Source organism: Eumetopias jubatus, unplaced genomic scaffold (genome assembly GCF_037043125.1).
Source record: "Eumetopias jubatus isolate StellerSeaLion01/CBP00866 unplaced genomic scaffold, mEumJub1_p1.0 scaffold_13, whole genome shotgun sequence".
In the NCBI taxonomy this organism is placed as follows: Eukaryota; Metazoa; Chordata; class Mammalia; order Carnivora; family Otariidae; genus Eumetopias; species Eumetopias jubatus.
In genome coordinates, this window is record NW_028274819.1 from 14,323,852 (window position 1) to 14,339,609 (window position 15,758).

Sequence of the window (15,758 nt, forward strand, 5' to 3'; positions counted from 1 at the left end):
TTTCCTGACCTCCTATTCCACATTCAGGATCAAACAGACACTTCACAGAAATGATGATACACCATTATTAGTATTCAGGTAGATAAAAATTAAAACCTCAGTGTTGTACCTTGACCCACCTAAAGAATGGCCAAAATGAAAATGATTCAAGATCTTAATTAACATCAAGTACTTGTGTGGATATGAAACAATAATAGCTCTCAGACACCGACAACAGAGATCAGAACTGATGCACAAACTTGGAAAACTGTGTGGCAGGATCTACTACAGTTGTCCCCAATATTCTATTCCTACCTCTACATCCAATACAAATGAGTGACTATGGACATCCCAAGCTTGTACAAAAATGTAGCATTATTTAGAAATTGACAATAACATAAGGTATGTTTGTTCATTGGGATACCACACAGTGAAGAGAGTGAATAAACGATCACCAGGTGCAACAACATAAGGGAATCATATACATAACAATGAGTGTAAGACATACAAGGTTACCAACCAAATGATTTCACTTCAATATATGAAAAAAATACTAAACTATCATATTGGACATCAATTGGTATTAAGTCTCATAGTCTCTGAATGCTGTTATGTTCGTGGTTTGGTCTAGGTTATGTGTGCAGGGATGTTTTTATTTCTGAAAAGTCACTAGCTATTTTTTAAATAATACACATACACACAACTTCAAAATTCATTCTAAAATTAAGATATTTACTACCAGATTATAGACAGCTGCAGGATTTCATATTAATTTTTAAAATCTCTAGCAGTTTATATGTTTTCAAGATATTTCTGTAAAATTAATAAAGCATGCAACTTTTAGAAAATATTTCATTAAATAATTGTCCTATATGTTACTAAACATGAGTTGCTTGCTTATAGAATAGAGATGTTAGCAACCTATAACTCCTGATTTTCTTGTTTCCTTGTGATAAGAAGATTTAGTGAACTTGGTACCAGTATAATGCACAGAACTTATTCTTAACAGCCCATGACTCAGGGCCAGAAAACTACTATCCGAAGGAAGGTTTTTTTTGTTGTTGTTGTTGGTTTGTTTTTGAGAGAGAGAGAGAGCACGCGAGAGAGGTGGGAGGCAGAGGGAGAGGGAGAGAAAGAATCTTAAGAAGGCTCCATGCCCAGCACAGGGCTCTAAGCGGGGCTTGATCTTACGACCCCAAGACCATGACCTGAGCCAAAATCAAGAGTCCAATGTTCAGCTGACTGAGCCACCCAGGTGCCCCTGAATGAAGGAGCTTAAAAGTAGACATTTCTTATGTAGTGATATATTTAGGGGCACCAGTGACACCAAGGGAGTTCTTTAGTTAAAGACTTTTTCCCAATTGCCTGTCTCTGACTTCTTAAATTTGACCTTTAGTCTTTCCTCTCATAATTAAAGAAAGCCACTCTCTACTAACAAACAAATTCCTTAGGGAAGAGTCAGAGGTGGGCGGAGCAAGATGGCGCAGTGGTAGGAGACCTGGATATCCTCTGGTCTCAGGAATTCAGCTGGATAGGGATCAAGCCATTCTGAACACCTACGAACTCAACAGGAGATCAAAGAGAAGAATAGCAACAACTCTCTGAACAGAAATGCAACCACTTTCTGGAAGGTAGGACGTGCGGAGAAGTGAATCCGAGGCGATATTCGGGAGGATAGACGGCGGGGGAGGGGGCCTCCCTCGGCCGCTTCTGGCAAGTGCTAGAGCCGCGGAGCACAAAATCGGAACTTTTACAAGTTGGCTCTGCTGAGGGGCGTCACTCCAGTGGCTAAGCGGGGGGTGGAAACCTCACGGGACAGAGTGGTCTCAGGACCCTCGGGGTCACACAAAGACCAGGGGTGCCTGAGTGCGGCAGAGCTCCCAGGGATCGGAGCGGGGAAGCCGGCTGCAGAGACGGAGCCGAGGCGCGGGCTCTCAGCTCGGGGTGGCCATAAACTGTGATCCGCGGCCCAGTCGGGCCACTGCTCCTCCAGCAGGGACCCAACAAGCGGCAGATCCGGGGAGACTCCCCTTCCTCCCCCGGGAGGAGTGGCGCGGGAGCGCACCGCAGGGATCTGCTGGTTTTGAAGACTCCACACGGGGTCGGGTGCCAGACATAGAAACGCTCGGTCACAGGCCGGGTGAGCGCGGAGAGCGGCCGGAGACCGGGGACAAGGGAGTGACTGCTTTTCTCTGGGGGTGCACTGAGGAGTGGGGCCCGAGTTCTCAGCTCCTCCGGGTGGAGATTGGGAGGCCACCATTTTCACCCTGGTCCTCCAAAGCTGTACTGAGAACTTGCAGGGAACAAAAGCTCCTGAGAGCAAACCCGAGCAGCTTGCTGAGCCCGGACTCACAAGGGCGGGGCAATTCCGCCTCCGGCAAAGACATTTGGGAACCACGGCAACAGGCCCTTCCCCCAGAAGATCAGCATGAACAGCCAGCAAGCCAAGACCAAGTTTACCGATCAAGGAGAACGGGAGAACTCCAGCGCTAGGGGAATACTGCACATAGAATTTATGGCTTTTTTACCATGATTCATTAGTCTTTCAAAGTTAATTTTTTTAACTGTTTTTTTTTTTTGAATTTTTCTTTCTCCCTTTTTCAACCAACATCTTATCATCCCTTTTTTAAAAAAAACATTTTTTATTTTTCATTTTTAGAGTCATATTTTATCCCTTCATAGTAGTTACCCTTATTTTTGGCATATATATATAAGTTGTTCTCTCTTTAAAATTTTGAGATACAGTTTCTTCTAACAGATCAAAATATACCCTAAATCACTAGTGTCTGACTTTGTTCTAGTCTCCTGCCTGATCACATTCTCTCCCTTTTTTTTCCTTTTTTTTTAAATCTTCTTTCTTTTTTCAAACAACTTCTTATCTTATCAATTCCTTTTAAAAAATCTTTTATAATTTTCATCTTTACAGTCATCTTGCATCTCTTCATTGTATCAACCCTAATTTTGTACATACATAAGTCTTTCTTCCTTTAAAATTTTAGGAGGCACTTTTTTCTTAAGACCAAAATACGCACAAAATCTAGTGTGTGGTACTGATCTATGCACTAGCCTGATCATATTTGATCATATTCTGTTTTTTTTTTTTGTATTGCTCTGTTTTTGTTTTTATCTTTTTCTTTTTTCTCTCTCTCTCTTTCTTCTTTCTTTCTTTCCCTTTCTTTTCCCCTGGTTTCTGGTCTTTTCTGATTTGTATAGAGTATATTTGCTGGGGTCATTGTTAACCTGTTAGCATTTTGTTCTCTCATCCATCTATTATCCTCTGGACAAAATGACAAGATGAAAAAAATCACCTCAGCAAAAAGAACAAGAGGTACTACCGTCAGCCAGGGACCTACTCAATACGGACATTAGTACGATGTCGGACCTAGTGTTCAGAATCAGGACTTTAAAGATACTAGCTGGGCTTCAAAAAAGCGTGGAAGTTATTAGAGAAACCCTTTCTGGAGAAATAAAAGAACTAAAATCTAACCAAGTAGAAATCAAAAAGGCTATTAATGAGGTGCAATCAAAAATGGGGGCACTAACTGCTAGGATAAATGAGGCAGAAGAGGGAATCAGCAATATAGAAGACCAAATGATGGAAAATAAAGAGGCTGAGAAAAAGAGGGAGAAACAAGTACAGGATCACGAGGGCAGAATTCGAGACATAAGTGATACGATAAGACGAAACAACATTAGAATAATTGGCATCCCAGAAGAAGAAGAAAGAGAGAGAGGGGCAGAAGGTATATTGGAGCAAATAATAGCAGAGAACTTCCCTAATGTGAGGAAGGAAACAGGCATCAAAATCCAGGAAGCACAGGGAAACCCTCTCAAAATCAATAAAAATAGGTCAACACCCCGACATCTAATAGTAAAACTTACGAGTCACAGAGACAAAGCGAAAATCCTGAAAGCAGCTGGGGAGAAGAGATACGTAACCTACAATGGTAGAAATATTAGATTGGCAACAGACCTATCCACAGAGACCTGGCAGGCCAGAAAGGACTGGCATGATATCTTGAGAGCACTAAACGAGAAATATATGCAGCCAAGAATACTATATCCAGCTAGGCTCTCATTGAAAATAGAAGGAGAGATAAAATCTTCGAGGACAAACAAAAACTAAAGGAATTCGCAAACACGAAACCAGCCCTCCAAGAAATATTGCAAGGGGTCTTCTAAGCAAAGAGAGAGCCTAAAAGCAGCAAAGATCAGAAAGGAACACAGACAACATACAGTAACAGTCACCTTACAGGCAATACAATGGCACTAAATTCATACCTTTCAATAGTTACCCTGAATGTAAATGGGCTACATGCCCCAATCAAAAGACACAGGCTATCAGATTGGATTAAAAAACAAGACCCATCCATATGTTGTCTGCAAGAGACTCATTTTAGAACCAAAGACAGCCCCAGATTGAAAGTGAGGGGGTGGAAAACAATTTACCATGCTAATGGACCCCAAAAGAAAGCTGGGGTGGCAATCCTTATATCAGACAAATTAGATTTTAAAACAAAGACTGTAATAAGAGATGAAGAAGGACACTATATCCTACTTAAAGGGTCTATCCAACAAGATCTAACAATTGTAAATATTTATGCCTGTAACATGGGATCAGCCAATTATATAAGGCAATTAATTACAAAAGCAAAGAAACACATTGACAACAATAGAATAATAGTGGGGGACTTTAACACCCCCCTGACTGAAATGGACAGATCATCTAAGCAAAAGATCAACAAGGAAATAGACTTTAAATGACACACTGGACCAAATGGACTTCACAGACATATTCAGACCATTCCATCCCAAAGCAACGGAATACACATTCTTCTCTAGTGTCCATGGAACATTCTCCAGAATTGATCACATCATTGGTCAGAAATCAGGTCTCAACCGGTACCAAAAGATTGGGATTATTCCCTGCATATTTTCAGACCACAATGCTTTGAAACTAGAACTCAATCACAAGACGAAAGTCGGAAAGAACTCAAATACATGGAGGCTAAAGAGCATCCCACTAAAGAATGAATGGGTCAACCAGGAAATTAAAGAAGAATTTTAAAAATTCATGGAAACCAATGAAAATGAAAACACAACTGTTCAAAATCTTTGGGATACAGCAAAGGCAGTCCTGAGAGGAAAGTATATAGCAATACAAGCCTTTCTCAAGAAACAAGAAAGGTCTCAAATACACAACCTAACCCTACACCTAAAGGAGCTGGAGAAAGAACAGCAAAGAAAGCCTAAACCCCACAGGAGAAGAGAAATAATAAAGATCAGAGCAGAAATCAATGAAGTAGAAACCAAAAGAACAGTAGAACAGATCAACGAAACTAGGAGGTGGTTTTTTGAAAGAATTAACAGATGGATAACCCCCTGGCTAGACTTATCAAAAAGAAAAGAGAAATGACCCAAATCAACAAAATCATGAATGAAACAGGAGAGATCACAACCAACACCAAAGACATACAAACAATTATAAGAACATATGATGAGCAACTCTATGCCAGCAAATTAGATAACCTGGAAGAAATGGGTGCATTCCTAGAGATGTATCAACTACCAAAATTGAACCAGGAAGAAATAGAAAAACTGAACAGACCTATACCCACTAAGGAAATTGAAGCAGTCCTCAAAAATCTCCCAAGAAACAAAGCCCAGGGCCAGATGGCCTCCCAGGAGAATTCTATCAGACATTTCAAGAAGAATTAATACCTATTCTCCTGAAACTGTTCCAAGAAATAGAAATGGAAGGAAAACTTCCAAACTCGTTTTATGAGGCCACCCTTACCTTGATCCCCAAACCAGACAAAGACCCCATCAAAAAAGAGAATTACAGACAATATCCTTGATGAACATGGATGCAAAAATTCTCACCAAAATACTAGCCAATAGGATCCAACAGTACATTAAAAGGATTATTCACCACGACCAAGTGGGATTTATCCCTTGGCTGCAAGGTTGGTTCAACATCTGCAAATCAATCAATGTGATACAATACATTAACAAAGAAAGAACAAGAATCATATGATCCTCTCAATAAATGCAGAAAAAGCATTTGACAAAGTACAGCATCCTTTCTTGATCAAAACTCTTCAGAGTATAGAGAGAGAGGGTACATACCTCAATATCATAAAAGTCATCTATGAAAAACCTACAGCGAATATCATTCTCAATGGGGAAAAGCTGAGAGCTTTTCCCCTAAGGTCAGGAACGCGGCAGGGATGTCCACTCTCACCACTGCGATTCAACATAGTATTAGAAGTCCTAGCCACAGCAATCAGACAACAAAAAGAAATCAAAGGCATCCAAATCGGCAAAGAGGAAGTCAAACTCTCACTCTTTGCAGAAGATATGATAATGTATGTGGAAAACCCAAAAGACTCCACCCCAAAACTGCTAGAACTCATACAGGAATTCAGTAAAGTAGCAGGATATAAAATCAGTGCACAGAGATCAGTGGCATTCCTATACACCAACAACAAGACAGAAGAGAGACAAATCAAGGAGTCGATCCCATTTACAATTGCACCCAAAACCATAAGATACCTAGGAATAAATTTAACCAAAGAGGCAAAGGATCTGTACTCAGAAAACTATAAAATACTCAGGAAAGAAATTGAAGAAGGCACAAAGAAATGGAAAAACGTTCCATGCTCATGGATTGGAAGAACAAACATTGTGAAGATGGCAATGCTACCTAGAGCCATCTACACATTCAATGCAATCCCCATCAAAATACCATCCACTTTTTTCAAAGAAATGGAACAAATAATCGTAAAATTTGTGTGGAACCAGAAAAGACCCCGAATAGCCAGAGGAATATTGAAAAAGAAAAGCAAAGCTGGCGGCATCACAACTCTGGACTTCCAGCTCTATTACAAAGCTGTCATCATCAAGACAGTATGGTACTGGCACAAAAAAGGACACATAGATCAATGGAACAGAATAGAGCCCAGAAATGGACCCTCAACTCTATGGTCAACTCATCTTTGACAAAGCAGGAAAGAATGTCCAATGGAAAAAAGACAGTCTCTTCAACAAATGGTGTTGGGAAAATTGGACAGCCACATGCAGATGAATGCAACTGGACCATTTCCGTACACCACACACAAATATAGACTCCAAATGGTTGAAAGACCTAAACGTGAGACAGGAGTCCATCAAAGTCCTAAAGGAGAACACAGGTAGCAACCTCTTCGACCTCAGCTGCAGCACCTTCTTCCTAGAAACATCGCCAAAGGTAAGGGAAGAAAGGGCAAAAATGAACTATTGGGATTTCATCAAGATAAAAAGCTTTTGCACAGCAAAAGAAAGTCCACAAAACCAAAAGATAACGGACAGAATGGGAGAAGATATTTGCAAATGACATATCAGATAAAGGGCTAGTATCCAAAATCTATAAAGAACTTATCAAACTCAACACCCAAAGAACAAATAATCCAATCAGGAAATGGGCAGAAGATATGAACAGACATTTTTCCAAAGAAGAGATCCAAATGGCCAACAGACACATGAAAAAGTGCTCAACATCGCTCGGCATCAGGGAAATCCAAATCAAAACCTCAATGAAATACCACCTCACACCAGTCAGAATGGCTAAAATTAACAAGTTAGGAAACGACAGATGTTGGCGGGGATGCGGAGAAAGGGTAACCGTCCTACACTTTTGGTGGGAATGCAAGGTGGTGCAACCACTCTGGAAAACACTATGGAGGTCCCTTAAACAGTTGAAAATAGAGCTAACCATATGATCCAGCAATTGCACTACTGGGTATTTACCCCAAAGATACAAATGTAGGGATCCGAAGGGGGTACATGCACCCCAATGTTTATAGCAGCAATATCCACAATGGCCAAACTGTGGAAAGAGTCAAAGATGTCCATCAACAGATGAATGGATAAAGAAGAAGTGGTATATATACACAATGGAATATTATGCAGCCATCAAAAGGAAAGAGATCTTGCCATTTGCAAGGACGTGGATAGAACCGGAGGGTGTTATGCTGAGTGAAATAAGTCAATCAGAGAAAGACATGTATCATATGACCTCACTGATATGAGGAATTCTTAATCTCATGAAACAAACTGAGTGTTTTTGGAGTGGTGGGGGTGGGAGGGATGGGGTGGCTGGGTGATAGACATTGGGTAGGTATGTGCTATGGTGAGCATTGTGAATTGTGCAAGACTGTTGAATCACAGATCAGTACCTCTGAAACAAATAATGCAACATATGTTAAGAAAAAAGAAAAAGAAGATAGCAGGAGGGGAAGAATGAAGGGGAGTAAGTCGGAGGGGGAGATGAACCATGACAGACGATGGACTCTTAAAAACAAACTGAGGGTTCTAGAGGGGAGGGGGGTAGGGGGATGGGTTAGCCTGGTGATGGGTATTAAATAGGGCACATTCTGCGTGGAGCACTGGGTTTATGCACAAACAATGAATCATGGAACACTACATCAAAAACTAATGATGTAATGTATGGTGATTAACATAACAATAAAAAATTTAAAAAATTCCTTAGAGAATTAATTTAGATTTTCCAATTTTGTGCACTCTATTGCCAGACACACTCCAGATCTAAAGGGGACTAGGATTAGACTATGTAGTCTGGAGGGGAGATCATGTTTATGAAGTTCAAGTCTGGCTCCCCTATGAACAGAGTGTAGCCTGAGTTTTGACTTTCCTGTAGACAGACAGACCTGCGGGAAAAATGAGTATGGAAAGGAATCAGAAGAAGGTGACGGAGGATGGCTGTCCCTCCTCCAAATATGCATAAGAGAGGTAGAGAACAGTAGGAAATCTCTGAGGTAACACAAATACATCATTTTCTTGAGTTCCTCTGATGGCAAGGTACTGACAATTATTTAGGAGCTTTGAGAGTTTTCTCAACAATATTTCCCAGAGGAGTACATTTGGTATTTGGTATTTTGATTATCACACAAAGAATAACAATACATTTAGGAAAATGCATTAACAATTGTCACCAAAATCACTTTTCCAAAAATTAAAAAATATATTCATCTCATTGACTTTTGCTTGAAGGGCAATCTAGTTTTATAGAAAATAAGGGGAAATTCTATAACAAAGACAAACAAGTGAAAAAAATAAGTGCAAAACCTATGTTTCTGTTGACTCCAGGTGAGGTTTCAGGAGAAATACTTGAAGCATTGGGCGCATAAACTGGTAGATGACTTTTGCATCCTACTTTTTTTGTTGTTTGTTTACACAAATTTTGCACTTACAAGTTTGTGGCAATTAAATTACCTGCTTCAAAATCTAATATATGTGATGTTTTTACATTTTTTGTAACATTAATCAAGAGTAGACATTTATTTTTTATTTTTTTAAAGATTTTATTTATTTATTTGAGAGAGAATGAGAGATAGCACGAGAGGGAAGAGGGTCAGAGGGAGAAGCAGACTCCCTGCTGAGCAGGGAACCCGATGCGGGACTCGATCCCAGGACTCCAGGATCATGACCTGAGCCGAAGGCAGTCGCTTAACCAACTGAGCCACCCAGGCGCCCAAGAATAGACATTTAAAAAATACATAGGAACCTGTGCTTGTAGGTGCATAGCAATGATTCACAAACATGATAAACTATGACTCAGAAAACAGACAATACAGAGATTATTCCCCTTAGTTGCCAGGTTGCACAAGTTCAAGGAAATAAAATTTCTTTTCTATTCAATTCATGGAATTGTGCAAATGCAGGGGGCTTTCAAATCACTCTCCAACATTAATAATGTTCAAGTACCCAGCTAATTTAAGTAACCTGGGTTACTTCCCATGTGGCAACACTTCTGCCCTCCCTTATCCTTGGGATCTTACCTTGGTGGAGAAGTGGGATTAAACAGCCTCTCAGTTCTATTAGAAATCTGGGAAGTCTTTGGGAAATCTGAATTTTTGAATGTCACTTTAACACACACTATCACATTCTACCAGAGGGTTTAGAGTGCTAGTTTTTTAAGACAAAATTTGTTTACACTATATTTGTTTACACTATATTCAGGAACCTATTGTAAATAATTTCTGTAGATTCAATGAAACTTAGTATCAGTGAGACTCTAGAACTTTACTTATTACCTCTCAGTTTCAATTTCTCTAACACGTTATGGAGTGGTTAGAGACAAGTTAGGACATGTGATACATATGAAATACATCATAATATATACCTATAATTAGATAACAAAAACATCTGACTATGGTAAAAAGACTAAAATTACCTTTATTTAAGGTCAATCTCTGTGCTCTTAAAAACCATTTATAGAATTTATTTTTAAAAAATATATGGGTATGGTGGCGCCTGGGTGGCTCAGTAGGTTAAGCATCTGCCTTCGGCTCAGGTCATGATCCCAGCGTCCTGGGATCGAGCCCCACATCAGGCTGCCCACTCAGCTGGAGCCTCCTTCTCCTTCTCCCTCTGGCCCTCCCCATTGCTCCTGCAAGCACTCTCTCTCTCTCTCTTAAATAAAGAAAATCTTAAAAAATATATATATATATATATGGACATGATAAATTATATTTGTATAATTTTACTCATATCAAAGTTTTTATGATATGTAGAGTTGTATATAAATCAAGTGGTCAGGGTGCCTGGGTGGCTCAGTCATTAAGCGTCTGCCTTCAGCTCAGGTCATGATCCCAGGGTCCTGGGATCGAGCCCTGCATGCGCTCCCTGCTCAGTGGGAAGCCTGCTTCTCTTTCTCCCATGCTCCCTGCTTGTGTTTCCTCTCTCACTGTGTCTCTCCCTGTCAAATAAATAAATAAAATCTTAAAAAAATTTAAAAAATAAAATAAATCAAGTGGTCATTTAGCAGAGGATAGATAGAATGAATTAATGTACATTAATGCAATGGAATGCATGGCCTGTATTCATCATACTTATTTTTATATATAATGTTTATATCATGACATCACTTATTTTAAAAAAATTAAAAATTCAGTAGACAACAAAATATAGTTATCAATAGGCAATGTGATATCAATCAGTGGTTTTTTGCTGTTTCTACAAAAATCTTTACGTGGTGAATGTGTTTAATGGGAAAGAGTTTGTGTATCTGTGTAAGTACCTGGGCATGAATGGGTGTGTATTTGTTTTGTAAATTATGAAATTATCGCAAAAATCAATTCTAGGAGAGTATAGGGATTGGAGAATTAGAAATAAGGGATGCTTGTTGAATGGGATCATTTTGCTATTCCTAAAATAGGTATAATTTTGGGTGGTAAGGTAGAGAGGGACACAAGTTTTTTTAATGCCCTGTATTTCTTGTTCAATCACCATACCCCTATGAAATATCAGAAAATAAACCACCACAGTATAAGGTATCTCACTTATGCCTGTGAGACTAAGTGTTGAGCACCCAGGGACCAGACTCAGAGATGACTATATAATCTAGGTCAATCAGGAGACAATGCTGAAGCCTCCTGCAGAAAGAACTGCGTGGAGTGGAGGTCAGTAATTCTGGGACAGGTACTAACAATTTTTGCTGTTTTTCCGATTTTACTATAAATTTTTGTGTTTTTCTTATCCTTTCTTAACTGAAAACATGATATAAAACCAAAGAAGTGTATATGTTATGCAAACTTTCATTTCAATTTCTTTTATCAATCTACTTATTTAAAATAAATATACACATAGAAAGCAGGGAAAACAAACATTCATCCTTAGAATGAACTTTTTTATTGTTTTTCATGTATTACTTGTATTTTTATAAATTCTTTAAAAATTTATTAAGGAAGCATTTTTTTTTTCAAGATGTGTCTACAGGGAGTGATATTTAAATGAGTTTAAGCCAAGGGTTTGGAGACCTGCACATTGATCACTAGATCATTATTCAGATTTTTTTTTATCTCTTCTTCATCTAACTTCATCTTCACTTTTCCTAAATTCTCACAAACAGAGGAGGACTTGTATGAGATTACATACAATATAATTGATTTGATTTGGGTAAAAAAAACAGTGGAACATAAAAATCAATTGACCTCTCAACCACCATTTTTTTTAAAGCAAAAGTAGACAGATTTCAGAGATATTTAAAGGTAAAAGGGATAAAATAAAACAATATTAAAAAGTCTAGGGAAGTTGGGAAAGGTACAGCTCAAACTTTAATCTCTCTGAGGTGTAGGATTGTGGACATGAGTATTTTTAACATGCCTCTTACAGATCTGAACTATTGGTGAATAGACCATGAAAATTCTAGTAAATTGGGGCAGAGAGACTCACACAGTAAACCACCCTCCCTCGTTTGCTGCTCTGTCACCTGCTACCAGAATCTCTATGATTAGAGCCCAAATGTTCTTCATAATCTCCGTTGAGCAACAGCAACTGTCAGTAGGGAGCATGGTTAGCCCTGGCATTTTCCTGTCTGTCCAATTTAGAGTATTGCTCATGGATACCATCCACCGTGTTCTTCAGCAACCACACCCTCCCTGCTCCAGTGGGTCCTGAATCTCAGACTGGCTCTATCCCTTGTTTATTGAGACTGGATAGGGCATGGGGTGACTGCCTGGGGAAGTAGAAGCATGTCGTATAAAGGAATTTTTCATATGGCCCACTATTTCGGATTTTGGGGGGAAACAAAGGGATATATTCATTACTTGTGCCTAGGAAGAGGGGAAAAGATGGTGGCATTACTTGTGCCTCTCAGTTAGGCTTCTCTGTTACAGAATATAACAATATCTGTACTAGATGTAAAAAAAAAACTTCCTTGCTGAACACATGGCTATCTGGCCAAATAATTGTTAAGAACTATTGCCTCAAACAATGAGGAGATTAATTTCCTTATAGAAGAAACAATTAGCAAAGCTTATCATAAATACAACATATGTTGGTATGCAAATAGCATACTTTAATTTGAATGAAAGTGTGCTACAAATTCTGTACAGTGCTGTACAAATGTAGGTAATATAATTATCAAATCATTTATATTGATTTATATATATTTCCAGGACAGTCTGCTTCACCTAATAGTCCTGACATTGCTTGTCTCTCTTCCTAAATACAGAAAAATAGGACCCGCAGTTTACCTGCTAAAATGGTAAGATGATGCTAATCCTGGCTCTGTTTCCTTCTCTCACAAGCAGGGATTCCCAGATCTGAGTGATGGCTGTGGAGAACTGCACTGTGATTTCTGACTTCATACTCCTAGGACAGGAAAGATGTACAGCAGGGACTCTTTGTGCTCTTTTTGCTAGTTTATGGCATAACCGTGATTGCCAATCTAGGGATGATCCTTCTGATCAAGCTGGACTCCAGGCTCCACACGCCCATGTATTATTTCCTGAGCAATCTGTCTTTCTGTGATGTCTGCTACTCCTTCACTGTCTCTCCCAAGATGCTGGCTGACTTCTTGTCTGAACAAAAGAGGATTCCATATAATTTATGTGCAATTCAGATGTATTTTTTCGGGGTCTTTGCAGATGTGGAATGTCTCATGTTGGCTGTCATGGCTTATGACAGGTATGTAGCCATTTGTAACCCACTTCTTTATACAGTCGTCATGTCCAGGAATATCTGCATCCAGCTCGTGTCCCTTGCCTACTTTGTGGGCTTAGTAGATTCGGCAATCCACATCTGCTGCACATTTCGATTGTCATTCTGCAATTCCAATATCATCAATCACTTTTTCTGTGACATCCCACCCTTGCTAGCCCTCTCATCTTCAGATACATCCATCAATGAGATAGTGATGTTCACTCTCATTGGTTGTGTGGTGGGGTGCAGCATCATCACCGTCCTCCTCTCCTACAGCTACATCATAACTACCATCCTTAGAATGAACGCAGCTGAGGGGAGACGCAAAGCCTTCTCTACATGTGCCTCCCACTTAACCGCAGTGGCTGTATTTCATGGCACACTCCTGTTCATGTATTTCCGACCCAGCTCCAGTTACTCTATGGACACAGACAAAATGTCCTCTGTCTTCTACACAGTGGTCATTCCTATGTTAAACCCACTCATCTACAGCTTAAGGAATAAGGATGTGAAAGGTGCCTTGAAAAAAGCAATCAGCACTAAATTATGTTCTGGGTGAAGCTGTATTTTTCACCCAATGGTATTTATTCAAAGATTCTTGTAAATTGAAGCTGAGGTCCTTTGACATACATTCCTATAGTCTCACCAACACAACTTTCTAGATGTTTCCTATTGTTTATCATTATACTAAATTGAGTGTGGGAAGAGCCATTATTGATCTTGGTCTTCTGTTCAAACAAAGGAAGAGTAATACTAGGTTCAATTGCTGGTTTGCAAAAAGGATCTTTTCATACTTGGCTTCTCTGTTCAAAGTTCCACGAATGCAATGCCCTTTCCAGTATTGTTCACTAATATTTCTACTTTATTATTTACAAAGCTCAGGTCCAAATGTCATTTAAAACATTTGTTAAATAAATGCATGAGTGTCCCTTGCAAAACTGACGCAAAGGAGCCTTTGCAAATTCACACACACACACACACACACTCATGCACTCTCACACAAACACTCACACATACACAAACACAGAATCACTCACACAGAAACTTGCTTTTTAAATATTATTCTAGTATGTTCATCTTAGATTAAGTCTTCCTTTACATCTTTTCTTTTGGCCTAGGCTGAAATAACCATCAGGGACAGGGAGGGATCATTTGCAGTAAAAATCTTCATGGACCATGTATTCCTCATCATTCTGGCCCAGTTATATCAGCAGACATCTTCAGGATCAGTTGTTCTAGATTTATACTCCATCTCAGAGTGCACATCAGCCTGTGGATTTCCCTTCTTGCCCTCACTCTGGAGAACAGATATGGTGCTGTTGACAACTGTATAGAAGCTGCACAAAGGAAAGTTGAAGATAAAGGACCCGCACCTTGTCCAAAGGCCACTGGAAAGACAACTCAGTCTCCTTGATGTGTTCATAGCATTACACTAATAATATTTTTTAAATCCCTAATTGATACAGTTTAAGTTGAAAGGAAGATTTATTTTGTTTCCTGAGATTAAGAATTCCTCATATCAGTGAGATCATATGATACATGTCTTTCTCTGAATGACTTATTTTGCTCAGCATAATACTGAGGGTTGCTGGAGTGGTGGGGGTTGGGAGGGATGGGGTGGCTGGGTGGTAGACATTGGGGAGGGTATGTGCTATGGTGAGCGCTGTGAATTGTGTAAGACTGATGAATCACAGACCTGTACCTCTGAAACAAATAATACATTATATGTTTAAAAAAAAAAGAAGATGATAGTAGGAAGGGAAAAATTAAGGGGGCGGAATCGGAGGGGGAGATGAACCATGAGAGACTATGGACTCTGAGAAACAAACTGAGGGTTCTAGAGGGGAGTGGGGTGGGGGGGATGGGTTAGCCTGGTGATGGGTATTAAAGAGGGCACGTACTGAATGGAGCACTGGGTGTTATACGCAAACAATGAATCATGGAACACTACCTCACAAACTAATGATGTAATGTATGGTGATTAACATAACATAATAAAATTTAAAAAAAGAAAGGAGGATTTATTAACTTAATATGTTCAATAAAAAAGAACAAAGTAATATTTACATAGAACTCTATTTGTAATAATTGGATCTCTGTGCATCTGTGAAATGAACACAATTTTAATAATGGCCATTGCTGAGTAGCTGGATGTTAAGTAATCTTGTATCTTTCCCATAAACTTAATTAATTGCATGTGTTGTTTGCACTGTCATCACTAAGAATTAATCCATTTATGAAAAACATAACAAGAGATTTTTAAGAGTATTCTTTTTATTTTAGGTCACTGTCAA

The 15,758-nt window shown here is 39.3% G+C and overlaps 1 pseudogene; it reads left to right on the top strand.

The window, feature by feature from the left end:
- The first annotated feature begins 13,092 nt into the window (after nucleotides 1-13,092).
- LOC114215201 (olfactory receptor 5W2-like) lies at nucleotides 13,093-14,023 on the top strand (annotated as a pseudogene).
- The last annotated feature ends 1,735 nt before the right edge of the window (nucleotides 14,024-15,758 follow it).